Source organism: Gallus gallus, chromosome 3 (genome assembly GCF_016699485.2).
Source record: "Gallus gallus isolate bGalGal1 chromosome 3, bGalGal1.mat.broiler.GRCg7b, whole genome shotgun sequence".
Taxonomy (NCBI): Eukaryota; Metazoa; Chordata; class Aves; order Galliformes; family Phasianidae; genus Gallus; species Gallus gallus.
Genome location: NC_052534.1, coordinates 74,831,947 through 74,842,436, shown reverse-complemented (window position 1 = coordinate 74,842,436; position 10,490 = coordinate 74,831,947).

The window sequence follows — 10,490 nt, the reverse complement described above, 5'->3', positions numbered from 1 at the left end:
AGCCTGAAAGTCTGAAGTCTCTGACTTTGCAGGGTGACCTCTTGTGCTGGGTAGGGTGACTGGTCTTGCTCTGATATTGGGGCCTGATGGCACTAGGTCTTCTCTGTATGTGTAGAAAGTAATGGAAAGTACAGGTGGAAAGGATGAAAAGCAGAGGGAGTGAAGTAAAGACAGGGTTCTTGACATGCTGGGAGATGAGGAGCCTTGTCCAGGACCACACAAGAAATGTGTGGCAAGCAGGTGAGCCAGCTGCAGGCGCCAGCAAGGGTGTGCGAGGGGTTCAATGTCTATTCTCTGAACAGCTGCCAAGGGAATAATATGTGCATAATCAGCTGTCACCCAGTGTTTTTTTCATAGCGACATTATCATTCATCAGCTCCTGAGATAAGACAGTCAGATGGCGTGAACTGCCCTATGGAGGTGTCTGCTGTTCTCTAAGTCTAGAGAGCCTTGGGTGGCCAGCTTGAACTTAATTAGCCACCTTCTCATTGAGGAGACATAAATCACCCCCCTGCTAGCATGGACACTTTTTCACATATCAGGATGTGAGATGGAGGAGTGAGAGAACCCAGTGGCCAACAGTGTTATTTGGACACTGCCTGCAAAGGAGAGCTGACATATCTGAGCTCAGTCCCTGGTCCTCTCTCTGACCTCACCCAACTGAGTGTGTCAGTAAGTAAAACACAGTCTTTTATGCTAAATGATGTTCTGCTGTATTTTACACAATGTAGGACGTACCAGCACATAAAGCAAAAACTGGAGCAGCTGGAAGTCACCTAGTGATACCATCAGGCTACATTTAAGGCCTAGCCATATGCATTCCTCTCAGACTAATTCGGCCCAAACCAGGCACACGTAAGCTGCCAGACTGCATCAGATATTGCAGTACTGATTCTTAATGTGGTTGACAACTTCATGTTTGTGTTAGCAATCATTTGGCAGAAGACACTGTAAATTATTGTATTTTGTAGCACCTGGTTAGGAATGATTCTTTCTGCAACTCTACTGTCAAGAGGGAGCACTATGAACGTTGGTGTAAGCAAAGGCTACAACAAGTAAATAGCCCTAAATGAGTTTCACTATACTCAAAATGCTCATAAGCTTAGCTACTCCTAGGCATTTATTATCATTAGATGGGGAAAATGAGGTGTAGAGTTACCTGGCTTTACTAAGACCATGAATGTAGCACTCCAACCAAATTCCTGTGCCTTGTTAGCAGAGATCCCTTTCCCCCCCTACCCCCCGTCTTCCTCACACAGACTCCACAGAATCAAGGTTGGGTACTGGGTCAATCCTATAGGTGAACTTTGGAAAAGAGTGAGCTTCAGGCACTATTTAAATCTTACCAGTTTTGGGGAGGGGAAACAGAATGAAACAAAATACTACATATCTTTTTCCCCAGAGAAGTAGGGCAGTGCCTACAAATGGAAAATGGTGGGTTTCCTTTTGAAACATGCATAAATCTGGACTTCCTTCCCTCCTGGGAACTTCTGCTGCTTTGTAGGTCCCTTGACACATCCCTCAGAGAAGTGTGTGTCTTTCAGCCGCAGTATTTCCAGCTCTCTTTGGGATACAAACTTTGGGCTTCATTCAAGAAAGCACTTAGGCATGTGTAATTCCTTAAATTTCAACATGACTATTCATGAGCATAGAGTTAGCACATATTTAATTGCCTTCCTGAATGGGGGCCAAAATAGAGACTATCCCAGGAGTGCATGGGAAAGAGGCTTAGTTTTCATTATTTTAATAAAGATAGCTGCTCCACTCAGAAGAATTTCACAAATGGCTTGGAAAGGTTTGGGTCTTCTTGCTAGGACATCACTGGAGAGTGAAGCTGTTATAAACAAGACAAGGATTGCCTGTGCCTGCACCACCCAAAGGGAGAGGAATCACATACGAATTGATCCTTTCATGTTGATTTTTTTTCTAGATGGCAGCCCCAAATGGGCTCAGTTCCAATGTTCTCCCCATCCATTTGTGAATGTATCAGTTTTTATTAACGTCATTTGGGAAAGAGCTCTGGATTGAGAGCATTCAACTGTGCAGGTCAAAATTGCAAAGAAACGTTTTTGAAGTGTCTCATCTTCAGAACTCTTCTTTCCATTTTAAAAAGAAGTTGAAGTTAGTAGGCAGAAAAACATACTTTTAATGTTAACTCTGGTAACAGACTGGAGGAAAACTTGTGGTACGTTTCATTAGTCTAATCCAAATTGCCCCTCAGATCCCACAGACCTTCACTGCATTTGAATGAAATTGTTATTAAATGTGAAAACCGCAAAAAATCTTTAGCATTTACAGCCAATTTCTTGACTAAGTGTTGCAGACACTCTCTTTAGTTTTCCAAATGTCTTTAAAATTTTCAATGGGTTGTTTGTTAGTACCACCAGATTTAATTTATCTTTTCAGTTGTAATCAACATCTGAAATGATGTTGGATTTTAAAACTGAAGCTTTTTGCCCAAGACTCTCACTCCTTTATCCACTTGCAGATAGCTACAGTGGAGTCCTCCACATCTGTGATGAGATTCATCTCATCTTAAAACAGATGTCTTTTCAAAAGAAGGGAAAGCAGTATGTATTTGAGAGCTGTTCAGTCTGGGGAGTCCAGTTGTGCCCACCCATACTTCTGACCTCACTGCAGAGGTGATAGGAGTCCTACCTCACATGGCTGCTTTCTTCACCAACCTAACAATAGCTAATGGACACAGCAGAGCCAATGCAGCTACATTACAGTAGTACAAATGGAGATCTCTTCCTTCTGTGAACAACTCTGCCTTTTATTTATTTAATTATTTTTGGTCTACGAACAGAGGGAGAAGGCAGAGACTGAGAAATTTTCATGACCCAGTTTGCAACACCGGCAGCTAGCAAGAAAACTGCTTTTTTGCACGGTCAGTTTTAGTGGCAGCTTGGCCTGCTACAGCCATGACCCATATATACAGCACGCCAGTTGATCAGCGCTAAAGATTAGCACACTGACTGCTGCTGCGAACTTAGTGGGTTGGAGTTGAGTCATGTGTGGGTGTGGGTAACTCCTTCCCAACCAACATTATTTTCACTGACAACCTGGGCAAGATGGGGGAGGAAGGGGGTTAATGAAACAGCATGTGTATCCTGCTTGTGGCAGCATCAAATGCTGCTGTTCTGCATATTGGGGTTGAGAGGAGGAATGCAGCTTCTGCAGTGGGGACTTGCTGACTGGCCTGTGCTCCATTCCTGATTTTCTAATGGGCAGAGCTGCTTTGGTTTGTAGGGTGCAAGTAGCTTAAAACCAAATCCAGTCCTTGCAGCATTGGCAATGGGGCCAGTGTGCCCAGGAGCACATGGCTGACGATGCTACACGGCAGGGTACATTGCTGACATTGCAAAACGCTTCCCTGCCAGAGGTGACACATGAGCATCTCCCTGATGGAGGTGAGGGAGGTGCTTTTGAAAGGCATGTCAGAAAACTCCAATGACAATTTCTCGTTTGTTCCTGAGGACAACAGCCTAGGAAAGGCAAAATACAAAGGGATGCAAACATTTACATGCAAGCACTCACATTCTTAAATGTCTTCTGTAAAGATAGTGATCATACACGGAAACATGGAACAGTAAGTTTACCCAGCAAAAATGTGATTCTAAGGCAATGCTGGCCTGTACAAAGATAGGGCACTCGCACTAAAAGGACTATTTTAAAATCAGCAAAAATTTGACCGTTCACTTTGCTTGTTTTTTTTTTAAGATCGTATTTCAAACATAAGGCCGTGCTTATGGTGGCATCTAGTGGCTGTTGTGTTTATGGAGGTTTCCTCCCCAGAACCGCTGTGAGTGCCGAGCACAGGGAGCTATGATCAGTTGTTTACCTTTTTGTCTAAGAGTGACTTTCCAGAAATATTTCTCTTGTGTGTGTTTTTTTTCTTAGAGAAACTTCTCATGGATTAGTGCAAAGGGCAATATTGAAGTCAGAGAAGTCCCAGACATTAGGATGAGTGTGGTTTTCCCCTTGTAAATAGGTAAAGTTCTCAGCTCAGGGCCTCATTTTATTCCAGAATTGTAGAAATAGGATTTGAAAAGGCTAAAATTTAGGATGGTTCAGACTGACAAAGGCTAGAGGTAGCTCAGAACCAAGTATCATTTCATGTGAAGTATTTATTTTTCAGGCTTCACAAAAAGGAAATGCGCACATCCAGGTTTAACAAGAGCAAGAGAGCAGGGCTCTTACCATGTCTCTGGCTGGTTCAGTGTGCTCACCTGGTGGGACAAAGTCAGAATAGTTGCTGAAAATGGGCCATCCCTTCTGTTAGTGAATATCTTGAAAGGCGACATGGAGATACAGGTTGCTGATAAGGTGACCCAGCAAGTGCTATTCTCAAGAGACTGAACTGACAGGAGAGCACTCTCCTACAAGAGGGCAAGGACCCACTGTTGCTAAGGAAGAAGAGGGAATTCACTGCCGATGGCAGCTGTGAAGTCATTCCAAATAAAGGGCAGTGCAACAGCTGTCTTTCTGCTCATTCCACCCACAGTTCCCTCCCACTGAGGGGAGCTCTAAGCTCCTCTTAGTTCTCTTATGGCCTTGGCTCCCTTTCCTCTTCTCACAGCTTTACCAGAGACCCCAGTTCTCCTGGTTCCCACCACCCCTGCCTTCTGGAGCCTTGCGGTCCACCAAGGCCTGCCACCATGCTGCCAGCTCTCCATGAGACCTGCCAGCCCAGTTACTCACTGCCCCAGCTCCCTACTAAGCCTGCTCCCTGGCCTTGGCTCCCTCCTTCCTATGCTGTGGACACTACTGATGAAAATCTTAGCGTGATGCAGAGTTTTTCCATTCTGCAGGATCCCCCCTGTCTCATCTGCCCTTATGTTAGCTGGTCTCTCCACATTTGCTGATTCCCATGCAAGGAATTTCATTTCCTTCTCACCTGACTTGGCCTCTCACAAGTTCTCTCTCCACCACATTCCCTGCTACTTCTTTTCTGCAGAACCATGTGTGTTTTGCTAGGAAAAACAGTGAGCTCCCCTATGACCTCTCTCTTCCGTTTGACCCACTCTTTCCTTTAGTCACACACACAGCTTTGACTAACAGTATTATTCTGAGGACTATGGCCTCTCCTTCTGTGAAATTCAAACACAACAGCTATGTTCTGCTTCAAGAGCCAACAGGCCAAGTGAAGGGCCCTGAGCAGTGGCATAGCACTGTCCATGCAGTTAATTAGTAAGGTCTGGGCACACTGGTGCTCTCTCCTAAATGCTGAGACACTGCCTGGGACTGCTTCCTGACAGGCTGCAGAAAAGTGGTAGTTACCTGTACGGTGTGAGCAACATCCTGCAGGTTTGTGTCGGACCTGAGAATCTGAGGCCCATGTTATTTACAAAGGTAGGTGTGATTAGCATGATCTAAGCTGTAATGAAGAATGACTCATTGGCCAGAAGACAACACCGATCTGTTTGAATAACACCCTGAGCCTTCCCTTCAGCAAACAAAGACTGAAGCCCAGTAGTTGCACCAGCACCACTTCATTCCTCCCATGAGGCCTGCTCTTCCTTACTATGTCCATGGGAAATGTGTGATGGAAGCACTGAGATAAACTCCTGGCAAGAAGATCCACCTGCAGACCCTTTAGAGACATCTCAGCATTCCCCTATTGCCTGCTCTCAGGGACGGGCTGGATCTGCCCTTGGTGTGAGCCAGGGTGGATGTTCCTCTCTGTGTGCCCTGGGCACAAAAACAAAAGTGAATTCAAGCCCAGGATCTAATGGTAGTGCTTTCTTTAGTGTGAGGGCAGCCAGATTTACATACTGAATTGCTGTGTTAAGACAATTCAGGCAACAATATGGGGGAAGATATAGAGAGCTCATGCTCCACAAAAACCCAAGGGAATCTTTTCTTATATGCATACCTTAGATTGTAATGTATGAAATATTGTAGCTAATGAGTCCCATTTACTTGAGATGTTAATACATCCACATCCTGTATCACTTTTTATCTTTTGACATTTTAGAACTTCTTTTTTGAAGTGATAATTTCCTTAACTATATTATTGTGAATTCATTTAAACGCCTAAAAGCTTAGCTATAGTCTAACTGTGACGTAGATATTGATAATATGAAATCTGCTTTTGCAATGCAGATGCCTGTCTATTAGCAGAATCTTGTATAATTGATTCTGAGTTGAGAGCAGCAGCTGTTTATTCAGTTCACAGGTTTCTTGTGGTTTGTGGTTTCTTGTGGTTAAAACATTTGCAGGGTGTAGACACTAATGAGAGCACTGAATTGTTTATCTTTGAAGGAGAACTGCAGATTTGTTACGAACTTTTGCCAGCCCAGCAGAAATATGTTGGTGTCTCCTTATGCAAAGTCCCACACGCAGAGTAACCTCACTTATCCAATATCCTGGGACCATGCCATCATGCAGGGTAGTGAAGGTTTACCCTGCCACCAAACGGCAGTCGATTACATCCTTTCTTCAGATCTCTTATGTGGAAGATTGTCTCTTTCCCAAAACAGGGCTCTCAGGCATAAAGCAAAACAAAAAGAAAATTCATTTTAAGGCTCTTGCAGCAAAAGCCAGTGTAGGAGCAATGGACAAGGCATGAGCTTAGGAGTTACCTCCACAACTGTGATGTAGGTCTGTTAGGCTAGCTGTGCACCAGGAGTGCGTGGATAGGCTCCCCTAGTTGGAAACCTGTGTTCTACAACAACAATCTGCCAGAAACTGTGAGGTAGAGCTCCTCTTCTTTCTTCTTTTTGTGGCTTTTGACTTTCACAAGTATTTCCATACCTATTCCACCACTGCACATTTTCCACTGGACAGTTCGTAGTGGTTTTCATTAGCTGCACTGAGAATGGTCTGGTTCTCCCAAACTCAGAGAGAATGTGACCAAATTTCTCCTAATAACTCCTCACTTAATAAGTATTGACTGTAGAGTGGTCTACTAGATGGTTATCAGCTCTATAGGGAAGGAGAGGAAGTTTATTTGAAGTAGGCTTGCCAAACCTTTGAAGAAGTACACCTGCAGAAACAATATTAAACCATGGAGGAATAGTAAAATTGATCTCACAGTCCTTTCTCCATAAATATTCTTCATGGCAGATCATCTTCCTTAAGTACACAGCAAAAGAGAGCCCTCTAGGGTAAGTATTATGTGGGAAGATCACCATTTTCAAGCTGCTGTGCAGCTGGTTTCATTTTGTACTTCAGCAGCAAGGGAACACATGTTCATGAAACACAATGACTTATGTTGCAACCTCTACATCTAGGAAAACCTAAATTGCTGCTTATCCAAGCCCAGGAGACTCTGCCAGCGGAAACATCTCTGTATCTATTCCCTGTGTCTCTAAGCATCTGTCAAAGACCAGGTGGAAGAGTTGAAAGTCCTTTGCAAAAACTCATACTGGCCATTCTCATACTTCCTAAAATAAAGCATGAAAAGGTGAATGGAAGCCACGTCTTTTACCAAAGTCCCATTCTGGCCTTCACTTCTTTTTGCACCCCTATGAATGTTTCACAGCTGCCAAAGCCTCATGTATTGCCTCTCCTTTTCCGGAGGTTTTCTGCCATCGCACCAATGCTTCCACTCTCTGCTACCTATGTGCTGCCAGTATCGACAGCCAGTGTGTCCTATCTGTCTACTTGTCCTGTAATTATCATGCCTTTTCCTCCTACTGCCCTCAGATTTCTTCAACAAACAATCACACCTATTCTGCTAAGCTTGTACACACTGCAGTGGGGTGAGGAGTACAGAAGGGCAGGAAGAAGAAAGCAGTAGTGGTATGGGGAAAGAGAAGAATGACAGAAGGAGACAGCTGGAAGGAGTGGGATTGGTTGCGATATTTAAAAATATAAAACCTTGGTGCTAGTAAGGTAAGTGGCTTTTGTGGTCTGTTTTATGCAGTCTCTTCCTTGCATCTGACTGAATGCAAGACTCAGACCCACTCTAGTCTTCTGGCAGCCCTGTGGATGGTAGGGTGCCATGAGATCTTTGGTTCAGGTGGGTTAGAAGTCTTTTAAGCTGGTTACAGCAGACCCCAGCCAGCTGAGCCCTCTCATTGCATGTCTTGGAGGCACTGCATCCACCAGGCTCCATAGTCTCATACCGTTCTGTCAGTGAGGACTGACTGCTGTTTCCCATCTAATGAAGCTCTCTCTGTTCTTCCTGCTGTTTTGCTAAAGCACACGGCTGTAGCTCAGGTAAATTACAGGCTTGTAAAAGAAATGACTGTATGTTACCGCCTGGCTCGTGTTGAAAGGATGATAGACCCAGGGACTGCAGAGACTCTTCCTGAGCCTGAGAAGTGATGAATTGCCTTGCAGAGCTGTGGCTTTGCAAAATGCTACAAAGGCTTCTTTCTTTCTTTCTTTTTTTTTTTCTCCAGTCCCTTTTGTTTACCACTCCAATGGTGGTGCTTTTACTGGCTCGGACATCTGTGTAGCCAAAGGATTGTATGACTATATATTTTCTGGCCTTTCCTTCTAATCCAGAAATACTACAGGCAGTAAAAAAAAAACTTGTCCAGAAATTCTTGTCAGGCAAAAAGTATAAAACATTTTTATTTTCAATGGGATTTCATGCTTCTTCTTTTTCAATTCATATGCTGAAGAAACAGAAACAATCATTTTTGCCTTAAGGGATAGCTTATGCCTCTTTTTTCTGCCACATGCGGTAGATCAGCCTTGAGCTTCCACTGGGGCTGTGCTTTGTATATAGTTCCTGACTTCAAGCAATGAAACAAAAGGTGGGAGAAGTTAAGCTGGTTTGTTGGGTGAGAAAAGCACCAAACCTGATGTTTTGCTGAGCCCGTGCCTGTTAACACTGGCCTAGAATGAGAGTAACAGCATCAGAATTCATGTATGTTTCTTTCCTAATCAGATGCCATGGTACAATTAGGAATATAGTTATCATAGAAGCATTAAGTTTGGAAAAGACTACTAAGACCATCTCGTCCAATCACTGACCTATCACCACCATGCCCATTAACCTACCCTTTTTTTGAAAACAAAAAACATCCTTTCAGACCCCACTGCTGACCTGGACTGAGCTTTAGATTCTAGCTTTAGATTTTGAAATTCTTCTCCTCTACAAGGTTTGTCCCATTTTTGAACTGGCTTCACCTGGGGGACATTCCTATATTAATGAGCTCCTCTGCCATCTGCTGGAATGTCTGATGAGTGCTGTGGGCTTAAGTGCTTCATGCTTTGCAATGATGCTTTGTTTTCCCTGCCTGGACCACACCCTCTATTATTTCTTCCATCTGACTGAATTTCTAAGGCACATCCTGGTGACAACAAAAGCACAGAGAGTTTTTGGGTGTGCAAACATGACTCCTGGGAGTGCCATGCTAGGTGCTGCTCATGGGGAACTCCAGCTGGAAGAGAAGGCAAATGGAGCACTCACTAGCAGGGCAAAACATTTGCAAGAGCTATCTGACACATTGGCCTTACCTTCCCGCAATGGGCAGAGCCCATCCTCATCAGAGAGGCATGGAGGTTTGGTCCTCAGTCACCAGACTGTACCTGTCTCCAAATCCACCTTCCTGCTGCTAGTCTGAATCTGGTTATTGAGCCAAGTATGCTTAATACCCAGTAACAGAGTTCTGCTGTGAGACATGATGGTTGTAAAATTCTTCACCTGCTAAAGAACAGTTCAATTAGTCCGTTCACTGTTTTGAAGAAACAGAGTATGGCAGAAGATCTGGGGCATTGGTTGCTTCCTCTGGAGCCACAGACCAGAATCTAAAACACAGTATACAGTGCGTCATGTTGTGTTTCCAGCCACAATCCTGGGTTATTGGACTAACAAGTGAAAGTACCACGAGCTTTGCTGCAGCAGAACAGAAGGGCTGGAGCTCCCTCAGGACATTTCTGATGCCTCTTGAACTTTGGAGATTCAGATCCCACTGTGGAGGGGTTGGGTAGCAGTGATGTTCCCTGTTCATCTGTTGTATTACAAAGATTGACTCTTCAGATGCTCATGCAGATGCTGTAGCTCCAGAGCATTTACAGGAGGCAAAGAGTAACCTAACAGCTCCCAGTTAGCTTCTCGGAAAGAATACACGGTGCTTAAGTTATGCCAAAAGATCAGCATGCAACTCCTTTGACAAAAGCAATGCTGCTATTCCTTGTGATGCTTTAGCCTCCTGTGGTGCCAGATGTAGCTAGTGTTTTACTATTTCTTTCTTCAAATAGCAGTGCTCAGGGGGGATAAACTTTACTTAACCTAATTAATTTTAATCACAGCTTTCAAATCTCATACTGTGCAAAGAATTACAAATTGGAATACATTAATAGGAGCCATGGTTTATGCTGCAAGCTAATCGGGAAGCGTGCATTTACATTTTCTGCATGAGTTTGCAATTACCATTAAAATAAAATTCAGTTATGTCCTTTTATATTACTAAAATGTGACGAACAGATTGAGCTGGTCTGATTTGTTGTAGAAAATGACTTGAAAACGGCCCACATTTCAAAGAATTAAATGATTCTCACTGAGTAAGAGGTTTTAGAAAATGACT